Genomic DNA, 25,062 nt, shown 5'->3' with positions numbered 1-25,062 from the left:
ATATTTATTATACTCTTGCAACATGTTGGTACAGCTTACGTACTTTTGTATACCTATATATTACTTAGCCATTCACTAACATAATAATACATAATATTTAGTTATATTTATATTTTAGAAATTAGTAGTTTATTTCATTGTATTGAAATTAAGTTCTCAGAAAACCCCTCCGTAAATTACTTTTGTTAAACGCTTTCTAAAACAGGGGGATCTATGGTACCTATTTTGAAGGGTCTACCCATGAAGGCTAAATTAACAATAACTTACATATAATTAAGTATGGTATACACATATGTAGAGCAGGTATGTAGATTTTCTTCTTTCTGTCTTAATATCTAAACCTTTCATAAGCTGCCAACGGCGCTAGGTAAAAATGTAATTTTCTTGAGTTTACAGTTCACCTCATGACCTTCATATTAAAATGTGTCGCAAAACTGAAATAATAGACAGTAGCATATAAACCGATGGGGTCGCAGTTTATCTATAACCATATAAAAGGGTCTTTAGCCCTTTTGATACTACATTACTAATATTTATTTCATGCAATTTTTTCTAGAAAGATTTTTTTGCTCTATACAAAGTCCAGCACTCTAAGAAACTTTTTTAGCATTGTTGTCTGGTATATTTTATAATAAGTTCAACATGATGGCTGAGAATATATACCTAACCACTAATTATCACCAAATATTAGAAGAAATATATGTATATAGAAATCTATATCTATCACTTTAGGTGATGCAAACAACTCTTTGGTGAACAAAACTATACTCTGTTGAAACATGTTGCGAAAGTATAAAAATGTTGCGAAAAAATTCAACATTCATTACTCGATTATTATTTGGTATCTTATTAACTTATGTTATTGATCATAGATTTATTTTGTGTCAATACTATTTTTTTCTCCGAAATGTTAACTTTTATAAAAAGAAGCTATTTAACTCAAACATGGTATATGTGATATAAACTGAACCAAAGGGGTTAGATTTAATATGTGGGGTATATGAGGTTGCTGTTGTACCGGAGGAGCGGAAATCAGTATATTAGGGTTATAAGGTTTAAACAAAGTCTAGACCAATTTCATTCATATGCAGCGATATACATTATTTTTAAGAAAAACTGTCCATTTAATTTCATTAAATTATCAAATTGACGAAAAAAAGTATACCATAAGTAGTACATGTGAGCTGGGAAAATCAAAGACCAGAAAATTCCTCCAAACCGTATATTAAAAAATGTTGAATTAAACATCCATTATTAAATGATATCGTTAATTAAATTGCAATCAAATTTGGTATCTTCTTGACTTATATTAAAGGCCATAAACTTAGTCCCAGTTTTATTGCTTGAAGTGAGATATACATAAGTATGAATGTGATATTAACTCCACCAAAGTGGCTAAATTTTATATTATAAGCTTAGGTGGCAAACGTCAACCAAAGAATCGGAATTCATTATATAAAGGTGTGAGGTTTAGACTTAGTATATACTATTTTCATTCTAATTCAGCGTCAAACCACATAATTTTTAAGTAATCTTTTCCACTTAATTTCGTTAAAATATCACGTTGATCAACCGGAACGGTGTAAAGTCAGGTGGAAAGACGGAAATCATATATATATTGGGGATAGAGAAATATATTAATTTTGACATTGTCCAGCTATACTCGAGAACATATTTTGAAGCAATTTTATATATAAAAAAATATTAATACTCACTGACCGACATATTCGGCATAAAACTGGTTAGAATAACGAAAAGCATTATAAGTAGTATATGGAATTTGAGGGTAGTATTAACCCGATTTTATTAACTTTTTCCAATACCACATACTACTAACATGCCACAGACTAATAAAATGCTCCCACTGTTTCATTAAGGTACCTCACATACCATCACCAATCAAATGGAGTAAAGTCAAACGAATGTTCGAAAATCCTGATATTAGTTACATGGGGCTAAGGAAAATTTTCACCCGATTTGATCTTGTTATGAGTAAAACACGCTCTCTCATTTTCATTGAGATAACTCACATATGCGGTATAAGGTCACGCGGAAGTTCAAAAATATGTATATTAGATATATGAGGGCTACAAGAACTATTGATCCGATTCAACCCATTTTTGAAACAAAGACATACTATTATCGATAGTTTCATTTATTTATTCTATTATATGAATTTCTATTATATCTCTTACACAATGGCCGATATTTACGGTAAAAAGTCAACTATAGGTACTGGGGTCCACATATTCAGTACCTAGGAGCTTGAACAGTTTTGGTTCGATTTTAAGAATTTTTGGTCACAAGGTGGCATACTTTAAACGTATTATTCACGCAAAGTTTTACGCCGATATAATCATTGTTGCTTGATTTGCATAGTGGAAAGTGAAAGAATCAAGTGGAATTTAAAATGGTGTCATATGGAAAATAGGCGTGGTTGTAATCCGATTTCGCCCATTTTCGCACAATAACATAGAAATATAAAAAGAATGTTATGTACCAAATTTGGTTGAAATCGGTTAAAAAGATCCCAAGATATGGGTTTTCACCTAAAAGTGGGCGATGTCACGCCCACTATCTAATTTTGAACGCGGTTCCTATAAAGTCATCTCATACCATCCCAGAGATAAAATTTAATGTCTCTGGCGTGTTTAGTGCTTGATTTATCGCGCTTTTAGTAGTTTTTAACAGTACCGTTACATGGGGAGTGGGCGGGGTTGTAACCCGATTTCACCCATTTTCACACCGTGGGTAGAGGTGCTAAAAACTTTTGCTTCCAGTGAATTTTGTTATTATAGCTTTAGTAGTTTAGGAGATATGCACATTAAACCTATTAGGAGCGGGACCACGCCCACTTAAAAAAATTTTTAACTGCAGATGCCCCACCCTAATGTGATCTCGTGTACCAAGTAACAGTCTTCTATCTTATTTCGGAGCTTAGTTATGGCAATTTATTTGTTTTTGATTAATGGCGTTTTGTGGGCGTGGCAGTGGTCCGATTACGCCCATCTGCAATACCAACCGTCTTACTGTATCAAGAAACATGTGTACCAAGTTTCATAAAGACATCTCAATTTTTACTCAAGTTACAGCTTGCACGGACGGACAGTCACCCGGATTTCAACTCGTCTCTTCATCCTGATCATTTATATATACATAACCCTATATCTAACTCGATTAGTTTTAGGTGATACAAACAACCGTTAGGTGAACAAAACTATTATACTCTGTAGCAACATGTTGCGAGAGTATAAAAATATCTGATAGGATTTGAACTTAGGCAAAATTATTCACGTTGTAATAATCAAGTGTGCTATACAAGTAGCACCACTGACGATATTCGAGCAATTATGTCTAATCTGTGAACTCAAACAGCTATTGTTGTTTACTTGTTTCAAATGTTCATATGTCTATATGTGAATATTCTTAAAATTGCCTTCCTTCATTCGCATGTCCAAATATATTTGCATATATGTACATATGTATGTCCCTCAATATGTCTTTCTCAAAAAATCAAACATTCGAAGAAGTTTCAATTTTACAATTGATCCTACCATTCCCCTCGCATTTGTATTTTGCCCACAAGCTGCCTCCTCACGACGATGCTAAAAATCAGAAATTGAAGAAGTTGTCTGACGTTCCCTTCAGAAAGGAGAATTGGCAACATGACCTATTAGCGTGTTAAAATAATATATTAATTTTTTTCATATTATGCACTATATATGGCATTAAATTATAAAATTTATATAAAATTGCCATTCATAAGAAATCTTTAACTACTTCTATATATTCTAAGCGCACTGTATATAGTATTTTTATATGTTTACTTATTATCATTGCTTCATAGTTTCTCAATTTAGCCCATTTTATCTAAACACGACGCTATGAAAATGCAGTCCAATCGGTAATCGCAATATTTCAAAAGAGCATAAGTCAACTTTCAATAGCAAACCACTGCAAAAAGGACAAACGAGACAACATAGTCGATCGTCATTTGGCTTTTTTCAATAGCACAATGTCCGCGCGAACTCGCCGTTATTTCGTTGGCTTGCCACCATGCACAGAGGCGTGTCAAGTGAGGGCTCATAATATATTAATATGTTGCTTAATTTGTATTGAAAAATACTAATGCATTGTGACTTATTGACTTTAATTAATAGATACGTAAAAATATAAATACAAATAAATTCATACCTATAATCGTTTTTAAAATAAATCCGATTAATAAAGATATATCTGAAATAATTATGTGCAAGTGCGCCCCTGACCCTTTCTTGCTTGCGATCGTTGATATGCTTAGACTCCAATTAATATAATAAAAAAATTAAATAAAATTTCAGTTTTAGGATTCAAACGTATAGGCTCGTATTCGGATTGTGCTTAACCCCTTCCCGATTACGACATCAGCCACCGCAAAAGTGGAAACGCGGCCGCTTAGACACCGTTTTATTGTTATCCTTTGTTCAATAAGCAATTACTCACGCAACGCACATTACCTATAATACACCTATACATACATAACGCCTATTAAATGTTCATTTATTATGAATTCTTTGGTTTTTACCGGTAATACAGATTTTTAATTCAGAAGGCTTTTCATAATTATAAATTTGTCATATCATAGAAATTGAAAACATAAATCTAAATAGGTATGCGCAACGATTTTTCTTATATATAATATTTTTCTTTTTCAAAGTTATATTTTTCGATGTTCCCTCATCTGGAATTACAAATTAGTACTCAAAAAGATTTCATTTAACATTTGCTCCTTCTCTATTCATTTACGTTCTCTGGTAAGTGCATTTTGAGTGTTAAATGAGAAAAGTACTGCTAATTTCAATGTTAAGAAATGTACAGATACGTATATTTACAATGCGTAAACGACTTTGCTTTTAAGATATTCTGGATATGTAGGATGGCTCACGAATCGTGCTACATCGTGCTTTCTTTTAAATCAATGCATGACATTTTTTTTTTATTGTATAGAAAATTTTATTTTATTTTATACAATTCTTTATTCCTCCATGCTCAGCCACGCATATGCGACACCAAAGTAATAAAAGTTATTGTGAGCTGAAGGGTTGAAGTCGGGATTGCCTCAATTGATGGACTGCTTCAGTTCAGTCAGATTTCTGGCTTTGATTTTGTACACCTCTTGCTTGACATAACCCCATAAAAAAAGATCAAGCGGTCGCAAATATTCTTATACATATATATATTGTGACAAACATGGATAATAGAACAAAATCGAACCAACGATAAATTGCCAGAAGCAACTAGACAGCGAATTAGTAGCTGCCAGAATGTTCTAGAGGCGAAGTTTTATTAAAGATGTACTATATAAGGGCTGCCGGATTGAGCAGCATACACAGTTCTAGTTAGAGTGTTGAAGTTTTAAGAGCAATTGAGACATAAGAATAACAAGTCAATTTTTTCAAGTAATTGATTCACTCAAGTGTAATCTTCTATTTCTACTTTATGAGCTTTAAATGCTTGATTGCTAAGCAGAGATGCAATTTCCTGTGTCAGAGCATACGAAACGAATTTTCGTGTCCTCGATGTATTCCACGGATTTATGTGCATAAGCTAAATGAGCTTACCTCTTAATCTCTGTAGAAAACTCCTGCAAAGACTCTTTGGCTTTCTGGCGGTGATTTTGCAGCTCGATTTGAAAGATCTGCTTTCTGTTTTCAGTACCATACCGTCTTTATAATGCACCCATCAACGTTTCGTAACTACTCGCCTCGCAGTTTGGAATGGTCTGTAATATCTCCGCTGCAGTTCCAATTATTTGAAGATGCCGGCTTTTCGAATTGAAGCTTGAAAACGTGGAACGGAAGCATGGAGGTTTTCGCGGAGACGATCTTTCAATTCATCCATTTCAGTTTTAGTTTTATCCTGCTCTCCCGAAATCTATGAGGACGCTTCTGCTATTTGCGAGGTCACCTGTGCTGATATACGTGCATTTTGCGCTGCGAACTGTTTTCCAACTGTGAGGACACCTGTGCTGATATACGTGCATCTTGCGGTGCGAACTGCTCTTCCAACCGCGTTTCTAACGAGGACAATTGGAGTTGTTGTGCCAACATTTGTGATGACACCTCTGCTATTTGTTGGGTCATACGTGCATCCTGCTCTTTAAATTGTGCCGATTTTTGCGCTGACATCTGCGAAATACGAGTATTCTGCTCTTTCCTCATCTGCGATATTGCGGCAAAAACCATGTTTATGTCCACAATCTTTGACGAGCATTGAGCCTCTTCCTTTTCTTCTATCTTTGTTGTCTCTTCTTCTAATTCCATGTGAAACACATATTCCTCCACATTAATGTTTTCCGCCTCCATGGTCTCTCTCAACCCTGATTTTAATTCAGTTTTTAATCCATTTATCGCCAAACCACGTTGATCCAGCTCCTTTTTCAGTTGTGGAATCTTCAAATCGTTAAACTTAGCCATTTTCAAATAATTATCTCCTTGAGAATTTATTTGACAGTCCCACTTCTGACACCAATTGTAACGGATTTCGCTTGTAACTCACCCTTGAGTTCGATCACTGGATTGTTAAATAAAAGTCCCAATTTATTGGCTACACACTTATCTTTATTTCTAATTCCACCAACTCAACACTTATTGCTTGTTATTCGAGCTTACAACTTCTTGCTTATGTCTCAATTGCTCTTAACACGACAACACTCTGACAAGAACTATGTATGCTGCACAATACGGCAGCCCTTATATAGTAAATCTTTAGCAAAAGTTCGCTACTAGAACATTCTGGCAACTACGAATTCGTTGTCTAGATGCTTCTGGCAGTTTAGCGTTGATTCTGATTTGTTCTGATATTGGTGTTCGCTACAATATGTGTGCATGTAAACAAATATGAAAGTACCCATTATAATTGTTAATTTGTCTACAAGCAACATAGTATGTAAATATGTACACTCATTGTTTCATGCGAAATCTCCGTTGTCAGGAACAACCAGTGGCAGATACAGAATTTCTTCTTGGAGGTAATAATATCCTTCCAACACATTTTTATTTTTGATATTACTTCGTATATTCTTTTGAACTTGAATTAGAATTATTTTCCGCGCTCTGATTTTATGATAGTAGCGGACTCTCTGAAACGATCTATTAACCATATAAATAAATTTGTTCAGTTTATGATTTTTAGCTTTTGCCATCGTCGCCAAAAGACGTTTGTAAGCAAAAGCATGCTCGGAGAGATGTAGGGGGATGTGTTTTTATGAATGAAGCGAAGTAGCTTGTTGAAAGTACGCCTGCGTTCATGAATGAAAATGTTTTTGTTGTGTGATTTACTATATATAATATTTTGGCTTCGGCTATTTTTCTGACATATTGACTTGTGACGATTGTTGTTTTTGTACAACAATGTTTGTAGTTTTTGCAGGTGACATATTTACATGTGTACATATATACATATGTAGGTTGGTTTGTGTATGCATTGTTTGTTCGGCAATGTCATATATACATATATGTGTGTACATATAAATCAATGCGCGCACATACAATATATAACTAAGTGATAAAATTATTTATTTAATTTATGAATGCGTGCATTCATATGCGCATGTGCAGATATACATATCTTTATTTATATATATATTTTTTTTTGTGTGCGTGTGTATGTCACTGAACTCCTCCTAGACGGCTGGACCGATTTTGATGCAATTTTTTGTGTGATTTCAAGGGGATTCGACGATGGTTTAGATTCACAATTTGGTCCACTGGAAAATGTTTATTTGAGTAATTTTTCATTTATAAGGAGTTGTTAATTTTGGAATATTTTACATAGAATTCCGGCAGACTGCGCTGTTGTCGTGACAGATAATCAAAAGTATATTTGACCCTGGAAGATGGCGCTGAGATCAGATTCTAAGATAGCATAAGTATAGTTTAAACTATTAAGACTATAGACAAGTGTATGTTGTATAGATTCTAAACATTCATACTCTTATGCTACTCTACACGGAAATAGTGAATATAGAAAACTAAGAAATATGTAAATAAATTGTTTATATTTCTTGCTCTTCCGCAAAGACGTGGAATTTTTTTAGAAATAAAATACTATGAAAAATACACAAGGACCAATGAGGATTAGTCATAAGGAAAATCATGGGCAACATTTTTGAAGCCACTATTTTGAGTGAAAAATTTCAAGGTGAAGTTTTACTTCTGCCACTTCTAATGATGCTTCAAAGCAAAGTGCGTTCGTTCATAACTCTGCGCCGCGCTATTTTTTCTGTGCGCCTGGTAAACCACATTTGATTTTCATATAGAATTCCTACCGCAAATGCGCTAAAATAAAAATGAATGAAATTGAATTTGAATGTCTTCAGTAAATTTGAAGAAGTTTCAATTTTGCAATTGATCCAACCATTCCCCTCGCATTTGTATTTTGCCCACAAGCTGCCTCCTCACGACGATGCTAAAAATCAGAAATTGAAGAAGTTGTCTGATGTTCCCTTCAGAAAGGAGAATTGGCAACATGACCTATTAGCGAGTTAAAATAATATATTAATTTTTTTCATATTATGCACTATATATGGCATTAATTTATAAAATTTATATAAAATTGCCATTCATAAGAAATCTTTAACTACTTCTATATATTCTAAGCGCACTGTATATAGTATTTTTATATGTTTACTTATTATCATTGCTTCATAGTTTCTCAATTTAGCCCATTTTATCTAAACGCGACGCTATGAAAATGCAGTCCAATCGGTAATCGCAATATTTCAAAAGAGCATAAGTCAACTTTCAATAGCAAACCACTGCAAAAAGGACAAACGAGACAACATAGTCGACCGTCATTGTCGTAAAATTGTCCCTTGAAACAAATTTTGTCAACTCCGCCACGATGCGCGAAATTCGGCGTCAATATATATGCGAGCTCATATGTATATATATATGTTTGTCGACAAAATCGTCAGTTGGCTTTTTTCAATAGCACAATGTCCGCGCGAACTCGCCGTTATTTCGTTGGCTTGCCACCATGCACAGAGGCGTGTCAAGTGAGGGCTCATAATATATTAATATGTTGCTTAATTTGTATTGAAAATTACTAATGCATTGTGACTTATTGACTTTAATTTATAGATACGTAAAAATATAAATACAAATAAATTCATACCTATAATCGTTTTTAAAATAAATCCGATTAATAAAGATATATCTGAAATAATTATGTGCAAGTGCGCCCCTGACCCTTTCTTGCTTGCGATCGTTGATATGCTTAGACTCCAATTAATATAATAAAAAAATTAAATAAAATTTCAGTTTTAGGATTCGAACGTATAGGCTCGTATTCGGATTGTGCTTAACCCCTTCCCGCTTACGAAATCAGCCACCGCAAAAGTGGAAACGCGGCCGCTTAGACACCGTTTTATTGTTATCCTTTGTTCAATAAGCAATTACTCACGCAACGCACATACATAAGTTGGAAAAATTGCCTATTAAATGTTCATTTTATTATGAATTCTTTGGTTTTTACCGGTAATACAGATTTTTAATTCAGAAGGCTTTTCATAATTATAAATTTGTCATATCATAGAAATTGAAAACACAAATCTAAATAGGTATGCGCAACGATTTTTCATTTAGGAATTTTTCTTATATATAATATTTTTCTTTTTCGAAGTTATATTTTTCGATGTTCCCTTATCTGGAATTACAAATTAGTACTCAAAAAGATTTCATTTAACATTTGCTCCTTCTCTATTCATTTACGTTCTCTGGTAAGTGCATTTTGAGTGTTAAATGAGAAAAGTACTGCTAATTTCAATGTTAAGAAATGTACAGATTCGTATATTTACAATGCGTAAACGACTTTGCTTTTAAGATATTCTGGATATGTAGGATGGCTCACGAATCGTGCTACATCGTGCTTTCTTTTAAATCAATGCATGACATTTTTTTTTTATTGTATAGAAAATTTTATTTTATTTTATACAATTCTTTATTCCTCCATGCTCAGCCACGCATATGCGACACCAAAGTAATAAAAGTTATTGTGAGCTGAAGGGTAGAGGTCGGGATTGCCTCAATTGATGCGAATTGGGGATCTTGCCGCCTTGTTCTATGTTGAACAGTATTTGCAACTTGCTCAACAGATCGAACCTCGGGGCCTTCACGCCGAGACCTATGACCTCGAGTATTTCTTATTTGCTCTTCAGAGCGAATTTGCGGATCTTGCCGCCTTGTTCTATATTGAACAGTATTTAAATTTTGTTCAAAAGATCGTACCTCGAGATTTTCCCGCCTGGTTCTATGTTGATTTGTATTGATAATTTGTTCGGACAGACGTACATCGGAATCTAATCCTCGATTAGCGTGACTTAAAGTATTTTGTGACTTCTCACTATCTCTATATAAAGAGTTTGCACGAAGAACTCTCATACGTCTTCTATTCTGAAGACGACTTAGTAATATAGATTTTCTACTTAATCTAGGCATAGTTAATTAAAAATAAATGGATTAATATATAAAATACTTATAGATAATACTTATATAATTCAGTCCGGGTGTTAAAAGTTGGATCCTAGGTGCTGCTCTCTTTCACTGTAATTCCTTGTAAGTCCTTGCTATGACTCCTTTCCCGTTCCGTGTATAGGTACTATGGTATACTGGTGCACATACATATGTATATGCGTTTGCTCGCCACTGTATATAATGTTTTGCTTGTCACTGTATATAATAATACTTTAAACACTATATAACTAATACACTAAAATTAGTTTGAATAAAGCACTTTCTGGTAGAGACATCTAGTGAAACTGAAACTACAAACACAGTGTACTGATATTTATTATACTATTGCAACATGTTGGTACAGCTTACGTACTTTTGTATACCTATATATTACTTAGCTATTCACTAACATAATAATACATACTATTTAGTTATATTTATATTTTAGAAATTAGTAGTTTATTTCATTGTATTTAAATTAAGTTCTCAGAAAACCCCTCCGTAAATTACTTTTGTTAAACGCTTTCTAAAACAGGGGGATCTATGGTACCTATTTTGAAGGGTCTACCCATGAAGGCTAAGTTAACAATAACTTACATATAATTAAGTATGGTATACACATATGTAGAGCAGGTATGTAGATTTTCTTCTTTCTGTCTTAATATCTAAACCTTTCATAAGCTGCCAACGGCACTAGGTAAAAATGTAAAAAATGAGTTTACAGTTCACCTCATGACCTTCATATTAAAATGTGTCGCAAAACTGAAATAATAGACAGTAGCATGTAAACCGATGGGGTCGCAGTTTATCTATAACCATTTAAAGGGTCTTTAGCCCTTTTGATACTACATTACTAATATTTATTTCATGCAATTTTTTCTAGAAAGATTTTTTTGCTCTATACAAAGTCCAGCACTCTAAGAAACTTTTTTAGCATTGTTGTCTGGTATATTTTATAATAAGTTCAACATGATGGCTGAGAATATATACCTAACCACTAATTATCACCAAATATTAGAAGAAATATATGTATATAGAAATCTATATCTATCACTTTAGGTGATGCAAACAACTCTTTGGTGAACAAAACTATACTCTGTTGCAACATGTTGCGAAAGTATAAAAATGTTGCGAAAAAATTCAACATTCATTACTCGATTATTATTTGGTATCTTATTAACTTATGTTATTGATCATAGATTTATTTTGTGTCAATATTATTTTTTTCTCCGAAATGTTAACTTTTATAAAAAGAAGCTATTTAACTCAAACATGGTATATGTGATATAAACTGAACCAAAGGGGTTAGATTTAATATGTGGGGTATATGAGGTTGCTGTTGTACCGGAGGAGCGGAAATCAGTATATTAGGGTTATAAGGTTTAAACAAAGTCTGGACCAATTTCATTCATATGCAGCGATATACATTATTTTTAAGGAAAACTGTCCATTTAATTTCATTAAATTATCAAATTGACGAAAAAAATTATACCATAAGTAGTACATGTGAGCTGGGAAAATCAAAGACCAGAAAATTCCTCCAAACCGTATATTAAAAAATGTTGAATTAAACATCCATTATTAAATGATATCGTTAATTAAATTGCAATCAAATTTGGTATCTTCTTGACTTATATTAAAGGCCATAAACTTAGTCCCAGTTTTATTGCTTGAAGTGAGATATACATAAGTATGAATGTGATATTAACTCCACCAAAGTGGCTAAATTTTATATTATAAGCTTAGGTGGCAAACGTCAACCAGAGAATCGGAATTCATTATATAAAGGTGTGAGGTTTAGACTTAGTATATACTATTTTCATTCTAATTCAGCGTCAAACCACATAATTTTTAAGTAATCTTTTCCACTTAATTTCGTTAAAATATCACGTTGATCAACCGGAACGGTGTAAAGTCAGGTGGAAAGACGGAAATCATATATATATTGGGGATAGAGAAATATATTAATTTTGACATTGCTCAGCTATACTCGAGAACATATTTTAAAGCAATTTTATATATAAAAAAAATATTAATACTCACTGACCGACATATTCGGCATAAAACTGGTTAGAATAACGAAAAGCATTATAAGTAGTATATGGAATTTGAGGGTAGTATTAACCCGATTTTATTAATTTTTTCCAATACCACATACTACTAACATGCCACAGACTAATAAAATGCTCCCACTGTTTTATTAAGGAACCTTACATACCATCACCAATCAAATGGAGTAAAGTCAGACGAATGTTCGAAAATCCTGATATTAGTTACATGGGGCTAAGGAAAATTTTCACCTGATTTGATCTTGTTATGAGTAAAACACGCTCTCTCATTTTCATTGAGATAACTCACATATGCGGTATAAGGTCACGCGGAAGTTCAAAAATATGTATATTAGATATATGAGGGCTACAAGAACTATTGATCCGATTCAACCCATTTTTGAAACAAAGACATACTATTATCGATAGTTTCATTTATTAATTCTATTATATGAATTTCTATTATATCTCTTACACAATGGCCGATATTTACGGTAAAAAGTCAACTATAGGTACTGGGGTCCACATATTCAGAACCTAGGGGCTTGAACAGTTTTGGTTCGATTTAAAGAATTTTTGGTCACAAGGTGGCATACTTTAAACGTATTATTCACGCAAAGTTTTACGCCGATATAATCATTGTTGCTTGATTTGCATAGTGGAAAGTGAAAGAATCAAGTGGAATTTAAAATGGTGTCATATGGAAAATAGGCGTTGTTGTAATCCGATTTCGCCCATTTTCGCACCATAACATAGAAATATAATAGGAATCTTATGTACCAAATTTGGTTGAAATCGGTTAAAAAGATCCCAAGATATGGGTTTTCACCTAAAAGTGGGCGGTGTCACGCCCACTATCTAATTTTGAGCGCGGTTCCTATAAAGTCATCTCATACCATCCCAGAGATAAAATTTAATGTCTCTGGCGTGTTTAGTGCTTGATTTATCGCGCTTTTAGTAGTTTTTAACAGTACCGTTACATGGGGAGTGGGCGGGGTTGTCACCCGATTTCACCCATTTTCACACCGTAGGTAGAGGTGCTAAAAACTTTTGCTTCCAGTGAATTTTGTTATTATAGCTTTAGTAGTTTAGGAGATATACACATTAAACCTATTAGGGGCGGGACCACGCCCACTTAAAAAAAATTTTAACTGCAGATGCCCCACCCTAATGTGATCTCTTGTACCAAGTAACAGTCTTGTATCTTATTGCGGAGCTTAGTTATGGCAATTTATTTGTTTTTGATTAATGGCGTTTTGTGGGCGTGGCAGTGGTCCGATTACGCCCATCTGCAATACCAACCGTCTTACTGTATCAAGAAACATGTGTACCAAGTTTCATAAAGACATCTCAATTTTTACTCAAGTTACAGCTTGCACGGACGGACAGTCACCCGGATTTCAACTCGTCTCTTCATCCTGATCATTTATATATACATAACCCTATATCTAACTCGATTAGTTTTAGGTGATACAAACAACCGTTAGGTGAACAAAACTATTATACTCTGTAGCAACATGTTGCGAGAGTATAAAAATATCTGATAGGATTTGAACTTAGGCAAAATTATTCACGTTGTAATAATCAAGTGTGCTATACAAGTAGCACCACTGACGATATTCGAGCAATTATGTCTAATCTGTGAACTCAAACAGCTATTGTTGTTTACTTGCTTCAAATGTTCATATGTCTATATGTGAATATTCTTAAAATTGCCTTCCTTCATTCGCATGTCCAAATATATTTGCATATATGTACATATGTATGTCCCTCAATATGTCTTTCTCAAAAAATCAAACATTCGAAGAAGTTTCAATTTTACAATTGATCCAACCATTCCCCTCGCATTTGTATTTTGCCCACAAGCTGCCTCCTCACGACGATGCTAAAAATCAGAAATTGAAGAAGTTGTCTGATGTTCCCTTCAGAAAGGAGAATTGGCAACATGACCTATTAGCGAGTTAAAATAATATATTAATTTTTTTCATATTATGCACTATATATGGCATTAAATTATAAAATTTATATAAAATTGCCATTCATAAGAAATCTTTAACTACTTCTATATATTCTAAGCGCACTGTATATAGTATTTTTATATGTTTACTTATTATCATTGCTTCATAGTTTCTCAATTTAGCCCATTTTATCTAAACACGACGCTATGAAAATGCAGTCCAATCGGTAATCGCAATATTTCAAAAGAGCATAAGTCAACTTTCAATAGCAAACCACTGCAAAAAGGACAAACGAGACAACATAGTCGATCGTCATTTGGCTTTTTTCAATAGCACAATGTCCGCGCGAACTCGCCGTTATTTCGTTGGCTTGCCACCATGCACAGAGGCGTGTCAAGTGAGGGCTCATAATATATTAATATGTTGCTTAATTTGTATTGAAAAATACTAATGCATTGTGACTTATTGACTTTAATTAATAGATACGTAAAAATATAAATACAAATAAATTCATACCTATAATCGTTTTTAAAATAAATCCGATTAATAAAGATATATCTGAAATAATTATGTGCAAGTGCGCCCCTGACCCTTTCTTGCTTGCGATCGTTGATATGCTTAGACTCCAATTAATATAATAAAAAAATTAAATAAAATTTCAGTTTTAGGATTCAAACGTATAGGCTCGTATTCGGATTGTGCTTAACCCCTTCCCGATTACGACATCAGCCACCGCAAAAGTGGAAACGCGGCCGCTTAGACACCGTTTTATTGTTATCCTTTGTTCAATAAGCAATTACTCACGCAACGCACATTACCTATAATACACCTATACATACATAACGCCTATTAAATGTTCATTTATTATGAATTCTTTGGTTTTTACCGGTAATACAGATTTTTAATTCAGAAGGCTTTTCATAATTATAAATTTGTCATATCATAGAAATTGAAAACATAAATCTAAATAGGTATGCGCAACGATTTTTCTTATATATAATATTTTTCTTTTTCAAAGTTATATTTTTCGATGTTCCCTCATCTGGAATTACAAATTAGTACTCAAAAAGATTTCATTTAACATTTGCTCCTTCTCTATTCATTTACGTTCTCTGGTAAGTGCATTTTGAGTGTTAAATGAGAAAAGTACTGCTAATTTCAATGTTAAGAAATGTACAGATACGTATATTTACAATGCGTAAACGACTTTGCTTTTAAGATATTCTGGATATGTAGGATGGCTCACGAATCGTGCTACATCGTGCTTTCTTTTAAATCAATGCATGACATTTTTTTTTTATTGTATAGAAAATTTTATTTTATTTTATACAATTCTTTATTCCTCCATGCTCAGCCACGCATATGCGACACCAAAGTAATAAAAGTTATTGTGAGCTGAAGGGTTGAAGTCGGGATTGCCTCAATTGATGGACTGCTTCAGTTCAGTCAGATTTCTGGCTTTGATTTTGTACACCTCTTGCTTGACATAACCCCATAAAAAAAGATCAAGCGGTCGCAAATATTCTTATACATATATATATTGTGACAAACATGGATAATAGAACAAAATCGAACCAACGATAAATTGCCAGAAGCAACTAGACAGCGAATTAGTAGCTGCCAGAATGTTCTAGAGGCGAAGTTTTATTAAAGATGTACTATATAAGGGCTGCCGGATTGAGCAGCATACACAGTTCTAGTTAGAGTGTTGAAGTTTTAAGAGCAATTGAGACATAAGAATAACAAGTCAATTTTTTCAAGTAATTGATTCACTCAAGTGTAATCTTCTATTTCTACTTTATGAGCTTTAAATGCTTGATTGCTAAGCAGAGATGCAATTTCCTGTGTCAGAGCATACGAAACGAATTTTCGTGTCCTCGATGTATTCCACGGATTTATGTGCATAAGCTAAATGAGCTTACCTCTTAATCTCTGTAGAAAACTCCTGCAAAGACTCTTTGGCTTTCTGGCGGTGATTTTGCAGCTCGATTTGAAAGATCTGCTTTCTGTTTTCAGTACCATACCGTCTTTATAATGCACCCATCAACGTTTCGTAACTACTCGCCTCGCAGTTTGGAATGGTCTGTAATATCTCCGCTGCAGTTCCAATTATTTGAAGATGCCGGCTTTTCGAATTAAAGCTTGAAAACGTGGAACGGAAGCATGAAGGTTTTCACGGAGACGATCTTTCAATTCATCCATTTCAGTTTTAGTTTTATCCTGCTCTCCCGAATGAGGACGCTTCTGCTATTTGCGAGGTCACCTGTGCTGATATACGTGCATTTTGCGCTGCGAACTGTTTTCCAACTGTGAGGACACCTGTGCTGATATACTTGCATCTTGCGGTGCGAACTGCTCTTCCAACCGCGTTTCTAACGAGGACAATTGGAATTGTTGTGCCAACATTTGTGATGACACCTCTTCTATTTGTTGGGTCATACGTGCATCCTGCTCTTTAAATTGTGTCGATATTTGCGCTGACATCTGCGAAATACGAGTATTCTGCTCTTTCCTCATCTGCGATATTGCAGCAAAAATCATGTTTATGTCCACCATCTTTGACGAGCATTGAGCCCCTTCCTTTTCTTCTATCTTTGTTGTCTCTGCTCCTAATTCCATGTGAAACACATATTCCTCAACATTAATGTATTCCGCTTCCATGTCTCTCTCAACCGTGATTGTAATTCAGTTTTTAATCCATTTGTCGCCAAACCACGTTGCTCCAGCTCCTTTTTAAGTAGTGGAATTTTCAGATCGTTAAACTTGGCCATTTTCAAATAATTATCTCCTTGGGAATTTATTTGACAGTCCCACTTCTGACACCAATTGTAACGGATTTCGCGATAAATCGTCTACCTTGTAACTCACCCTTGAGTTCGATCACTGTATTGTTAAATAAAAGTCCCAATTTATTGGCTATCTTTATTCTTATCTTTATTTCTAATTCCACCAACTCAACACTTATTGCTTGTTATTCGAGCTTACAACTTCTTGCTTATGTCTCAATTGCTCTTAACACGACAACACTCTGACAAGAACTGTGTATGCTGCACAATACGGCAGCAAAAGTTCGCTACTAAAACATTCTGGCAACTACGAATTCGTTGTCTAGATGCTTCTGGCAGTTTAGCGTTGATTCTGATTTGTTCTGATATTGGTGTTCGCTACAATATGTGTGCATGTAAACAAATATGAAAGTACCCATTATAATTGTTAATTTGTCTACAAGCAACATAGTATGTAAATATGTACACTCATTGTTTCATGCGAAATCTCCGTTGTCAGGAACAACCAGTGGCAGAAACAGAATTTCTTCTTGGAGGTAATAATATCCTTCCAACACATTTTTAATTTTGATATTACTTCGTATATTATTTTGAACTTGAATTAGAATTATTTTCCGCGCTCTGATTTTATGATAGTAGCGGACTCTCTGAAACGATCTATTAACCACATAAATAAATTTGTTCAGTTTATGATTTTTAGCTTTTGCCATCGTCGCCAAAAGACGTTTGTAAGCAAAAGCATGCTCGGAGAGATGTAGGGGGATGTGTTTTTATGAATGAAGCGAAGTAGCTTGTTGAAAGTACGCCTGCGTTCATGAATGAAAATGTTTTTGTTGTGTGATTTACTATATATTTTGGCTTCGGCTATTTGGCTGACATATTGACTTGTGACGATTGTTGTTTTTGTACAACAATGTTTGTAGTTTTGGCAGGTGACATATTTACATGTGTACGCATATACATATGTAGGTTGGTTTGTGTATGCATTGTTTGTTCGGCAATGTCATATATACATATATGTGTGTACATATAAATCAATGCGCGCACATATAGAATATTGATAAGTGATAAAATTATTATTTGAATTTATGAATGCGTGCATTCATATGCGCATGTGCAGATATACATATCTTTATTTATATATATATTTTTTTTTTGTGTGCGTGTGTATGTCACTGAACTCCTCCTAGACGGCTGGACCGATTTTGATGCAATTTTTTGTGTGATTTCAAGGGGATTGGACGATGGTTTAGATTCACAATTTGGTCCACTGGAAAATGTTTATTTGAGTAAGTTTTCATTTATAAGGAGTTGTTAATTTTGGAATATTTTACATAGAATTCCGGCAGACTGCGCTGTTGTCGTGACAGATATTCAAAAGTATATTTGACCCTGGAAGATGGCGCTGAGATCAGATTCTAAGATAGCATAAGTATAGTTTAAACTATTAAGACTATAGACAAGTGTATGGTGTATAGATTCTAAACATTCATACTGTTATGCTACTCTACACGGAAATAGTGAATATAGAAAACTAAGAAATATGTAAATAAATTGTTTATATTTCTTGCTCTTCCGCAAAGACGTGGAATTTTTTTAGAAATAAAATACTATGAAAAATACACAAGGACCAATGAGGATTAGTCATAAGGAAAATTATGGGCAACATTTTTGAAGCCACTATTTTGAGTGAAAAATTTCAAGGTGAAGTTTTACTTCTGCCACTTCCTTCAGAGGAACGTGCTTCTGCTTCAAAGCAAAGTGCGTTCGTTCATAACTCTGCGCCGCGCTATTTTTTCTGTGCGCCTGGTAAACCACATTTGTTTTCATATAGAATTCCTACCGCAAATGCGCGAAAATAAAAATGAATGAAATTGAATGTCTTCAGTAAAATTGAAGAAGTTTTAATTTTACAATTGATCCTACCATTCCTCTCGCATTTGTATTTTGCCCACAAGCTGCCTCCTCACGACGATGCTAAAAATCAGAAATTGAAGAAGTTGTCTAATGTTCCCTTCAGAAAGGAGAATTGGCAACATGATCTATTAGCGAGTTAAAATAATATATTAATTTTTTTTCATATTATGCACACAATTTAATGCCATATTAAATTATAAAATGTATATAAAATTGCCATTCATAAGAAATCTTTAACTACTTCTATATATTCTAAGCGCACATTGCTTCATAGTTTCTCAATTTAGCCCATTTTATCTAAACACGACGCTATGAAAATGCAGTCCAATCGGTAATCGCAATATTTCAAAAGAGCATAAGTCAACTTTCAATGGCAAACCACTGCAAAAAAGACGAACGAGACAACATAGTCGACCGTCATTGTCGTAAAATTGTCCCTTGAAACAAATTTTGTCAACTCCGCCACGATGCGCAAAATTCGGCGTCAATATGTATGCGAGCTCATATGTATATATGTATGTTTGTCGACAAAATCGTCATTTGGCTTTTTTCAATAACACAATGTCCGCGCGAACTCGCCGTTATTTCGTTGGCTTGCCACCATGCACAGAGGCGTGTCAAGTGAGGGTCATAATATATTAATATGTTGCTTAATTTGTATTGAAAAATACTAATGCATTGTGACTTATTGACTTTAATTAATAGATACGTAAAAATATAAATACAAATAAATTCATACCTATAATCGTTTTTAAAATAAATCCGATTAATAAAAATATATCTGAAATAATTATGTGGCAGTGCGCCCCTGACCCTTTCTTGCTTGCGATCGTTGATATGCTTAGACTCCAATTAATATAATAAAAAAATTAAATAAAATTTCAGTTTTAGGATTCGAATGTATAGGCTCGTATTCGGATTGTGCTTAACTCCTTCCCGATTACGACATCAGCCACCGCAAAAGTGGAAACGCGGCCGCTTAGACACCGTTTTATTGTTATCCTTTGTTCAATAAGCAATTACTCACGCAACGCACATACATAAGTTGGAAAAATTGCCTATTAAATGTTCATTTTATTATGAATTCTTTGGTTTTTACCGGTAATACAGATTTTTAATTCAGAAGGCTTTTCATAATTATAAATTTGTCATATCATAGAAATTGAAAACATAAATCTAAATAGGTATGCGCAACGATTTTTCATTTAGGAATTTTTCTTATATATAATATTTTTCTTTTTCGAAGATATATTTTTCGATGTTCCCTCATCTGGAATTACAAATTAGTACTCAAAAAGATTTCATTTAACATTTGCTCCTTCTCTATTCATTTACGTTCTCTGGTAAGTGCATTTTGAGTGTTAAATGAGAAAAGTACTGCTAATTTCAATGTTAAGAAATGTACAGATTCGTATATTTACAATGCGTAAACGACTTTGCTTTTAAGATATTCTGGATATGTAGGATGGCTCACGAATCGTGCTACATCGTGCTTTCTTTTAAATCAATGCATGACATTTTTTTTTATTGTATACAAAATTTTATTTTATTTTATACAATTCTTTATTCCTCCATGCTCAGCCACGCATATGCGACACCAAAGTAATAAAAGTTATTGTGAGCTGAAGGGTTGAAGTCGGGATTGCCTTAATTGATGGACTGCTTCAGTTCAGTCAGATTTCTGGCTTTGATTTTGTACACCTCTTGCTTGACATAACCCCATAAAAAAAGATCAAGCGGTCGCAAATATTCTTATACATATATATATTGTGACAAAGTGGATAATAGAACAAAATCGAACCAACGATAAATTGCCAGAAGCAACTAGACAGCGAATTAGTAGCTGCCAGAATGTTCTAGAGGCGAAGTTTTATTAAAGATGTACTATATAAGGGCTGCCGGATTGAGCAGCATACACAGTTCTAGTTAGAGTGTTGAAGTTTTAAGAGCAATTGAGACATAAGAATAACAAGTCAATTTTTTCAAGTAATTGATTCACTCAAGTGTAATCTTCTATTTCTACTTTATGAGCTTTAAATGCTTGATGCTTAGCAATCAGAGATGCAATTTCCTGTGTCAGAGCATACGAAACGAATTTTCGTGTCCTCGATGTATTCCACGGATTTATGTGCATAAGCTAAATGAGCTTACCTCTTAATCTCTGTAGAAAACTCCTGCAAAGACTCTTTGGCTTTCTGGCGGTGATTTTGCAGCTCGATTTGAAAGATCTGCTTTCTGTTTTCAGTACCATACCGTCTTTATAATGCACCCATCAACGTTTCGTAACTACTCGCCTCGCAGTTTGGAATGGTCTGTAATATCTCCGCTGCAGTTCCAATTATTTGAAAATGCCGGCTTTTCGAATTGAAGCTTGAAAACGTGGAACGGAAGCATGGAGGTTTTCACGGAGACGATCTTTCAATTCATCCATTTCAGTTTTAGTTTTATCCTGCTCTCCCGAAATCTATGAGGACGCTTCTGCTATTTGCGAGGTCACCTGTGCTGATATACGTGCATTTTGCGCTGCGAACTGTTTTCCAACTGTGAGGACACCTGTGCTGATATACGTGCATCTTGCGGTGCGAACTGCTCTTCCAACCGCGTTTCTAACGAGGACAATTGGAGTTGTTGTGCCAACATTTGTGATGACACCTCTGCTATTTGTTGGGTCATACGTGCATCCTGCTCTTTAAATTGTGTCGATATTTGCGCTGACATCTGCGAAATACGAGTATGCTGCTTTTTCATCATCTGCGATATTGCAGCAAAAATCAAGTTTATGTCCACCATCTTTGACGAGCATTGAGCCCCCTTCCTTTTCTTCTATCTTTGTTGTCTCTTCTTCTAATTCCATGTGAAAGACATATTCCTCAACATTAATGTATTCCGCTTCCATGTCTCTCTCAACCGTGATTGTAATTCAGTTTTTAATCCATTTGTCGCCAAACCACGTTGCTCCAGCTCCTTTTTAAGTAGTGGAATTTTCAGATCGTTAAACTTGGCCATTTTCAAATAATTATCTCCTTGGGAATTTATTTGACAGTCCCACTTCAGACACCAATTGTAACGGATTTCGCGATAAATCGTCTACCTTGTAACTCACCCTTGAGGGTGAGGGTGATCACTGGATTGTTAAATAAAAGTCCCAATTTATTGGCTACACACTTATCTTTATTTCTAATTCCACCAACTCAACACTTATTGCTTGTTATTCGAGCTTACAACTTCTTGCTTATGTCTCAATTGCTCTTAACACGACAACACTCTGACAAGAACTATGTATGCTGCACAATACGGCAGCCCTTATATAGTAAATCTTTAGCAAAAGTTCGCTACTAGAACATTCTGGCAACTACGAATTCGTTGTCTAGATGCTTCTGGCAGTTTAGCGTTGATTCTGATTTGTTCTGATATTGGTGTTCGCTACAACATGTGTGCATGTAAACAAATATGAAAGTACCCATTATAATTGTTAATTTGTCTACAAGCAACATAGTATGTAAATATGTACACTCATTGTTTCATGCGAAATCTCCGTTGTCAGGAACAACCAGTGGCAGAAACAGAATTTCTTCTTGGAGGTAATAATATCCTTCCAACACATTTTTAATTTTGATATTACTTCGTATATTATTTTGAACTTGAATTAGAATTATTTTCCGCGCTCTGACTTTATGATAGCAGCGGACTCTCTGAAACGATCTATTAACCATATAAATAAATTTGTTCAGTTTATGATTTTTAGCTTTTGCCATCGTCGCCAAAAGACGTTTGTAAGCAAAAGCATGCTCGGAGAGATGTAGGGGTAACTGTTTTTATGAATGAAGCGAAGTAGCTTGTTGAAAGTACGCCTGCGTTCATGAATGAAAATGTTTTTGTTGTGTGATTTACTATATATTTTGGCTTCGGCTATTTGGCTGACATATTGACTTGTGACGATTGTTGTTTTTGTACAACAATGTTTGTAGTTTTTGCAGGTGACATATTTACATGTGTACGCATATACATATGTAGGTTGGTTTGTGTATGCATTGTTTGTTCGGCAATGTCGTATATACATATATGTGTGTACATATAAATCAATGCGCGCACATATAGAATATTGATAAGTGATAAAATTATTATTTGAATTTATGAATGCGTGCATTCATATGCGCATGTGCAGATATACATATCTTTATTTATATATATATTTTTTTTTTGTGTGTGTGTGTATGTCACTGAACTCCTCCTAGACGGCTGGACCGATTTTGATGCAATTTTTTGTGTGATTTCAAGGGGATTGGACGATGGTTTAGATTCACAATTTGGTCCACTGGAAAATGTTTATTTGAGTAATTTTTCATTTATAAGGAGTTGTTAATTTTGGAATATTTTACATAGAATTCCGGCAGACTGCGCTGTTGTCGTGACAGATATTCAAAAGTATATTTGACCCTGGAAGATGGCGCTGAGATCAGATTCTAAGATAGCATAAGTATAGTTTAAACTATTAAGACTATAGACAAGTGTATGGTGTATAGATTCTAAACATTCATACTGTTATGCTACTCTACACGGAAATAGTGAATATAGAAAACTAAGAAATATGTAAATAAATTGTTTATATTTCTTGCTCTTCCGCAAAGACGTGGAATTTTTTTAGAAATAAAATACTATGAAAAATACACAAGGACCAATGAGGATTAGTCATTAGGAAAATCATGGGCAACATTTTTGAAGCCACTATTTTGAGTGAAAAATTTCAAGGTGAAGTTTTACTTCTGCCACTTCTAATGATTCCTTCAGAATCGCTGATTCCATTTAAACGGTAACAATTTCAAATTCGCTTGGCATTTGCTATGACTATTAGTAAGGCACAAGGTCAAACAATTTAGATTTAGAAAATCCGTGCTTTTCTCGCGGCCAATTATACGTTGCGTGTTCGAGAGTAGGAAAACCATCGAATTTATTTGTTTATACGTCTCAACCAAAAATATTGTATATCCTATGGCATAAAATAACCTCAGTTTTTGTAGATAACTTCAGTTTTTGTAGATAACTTCAGTTTTTGTAGATAATTAACTCTAAGAATAAATACCCGTAAGAAAATAGATTCAACCTTTTCACAATCAATTAAAGCTACTTAAAGCAGAGAACGTAAAAGAACGAGAAGGTGCAAATTGAATTTTGTATGATGCTCGATTGGTTGGCTGAAAATTTGAGATCAAGGAGTTCACCATTTTCTGTAATATTTTCTGTTATTTAACAGAAATGAGAATTTATAACAGCGTTCTCTGACAAATTACGTAACTCCCAACATAAAAAGAAAAATGAAATGAAATGAATGAGAAAACAAAAAATACAAATGCCACTTTACATATGCATGATTATTTTTTGCCATATAAACGATTTTTATGATGAAAAATTGATAAAATATGATTTTTTTGTACAAATGCTACATTGATAAAATGTGAAAGATTATGCATGAAATTAAAATATCATTCTATTTTCATAATTTTTTAATTTCAGTTGTTACAGAATTAATAATTTATGTATGTACACATGTACATCAATATGTTATATTATATAATATACTTGTAATAATATACTATCAATTATCAATAAATACATGTGAGCGCACTGCTCTATATGTAAGTATGTATGTACAAACATGCGTATGACCGCGCAAAATAAGTAATGCATACACAAATCTACCTACATTTAAGCGTACGAATGTAAGTACGTCAGCCAATAGGCAAAATACAAACATTGTTGTACAAAAACAACAATTGTCTCAAATAGCATTAGCACCAGAAATCAATATGGCAGCCAAATTGACAAATCCTAAATTTGTAGTAAATCACACACCAACAACATT

The sequence above is a fragment of the Bactrocera oleae genome, chromosome X (assembly GCF_042242935.1).
Source record: "Bactrocera oleae isolate idBacOlea1 chromosome X, idBacOlea1, whole genome shotgun sequence".
Taxonomy (NCBI): domain Eukaryota; kingdom Metazoa; phylum Arthropoda; class Insecta; order Diptera; family Tephritidae; genus Bactrocera; species Bactrocera oleae.
This window is presented reverse-complemented; position numbering follows the sequence as displayed.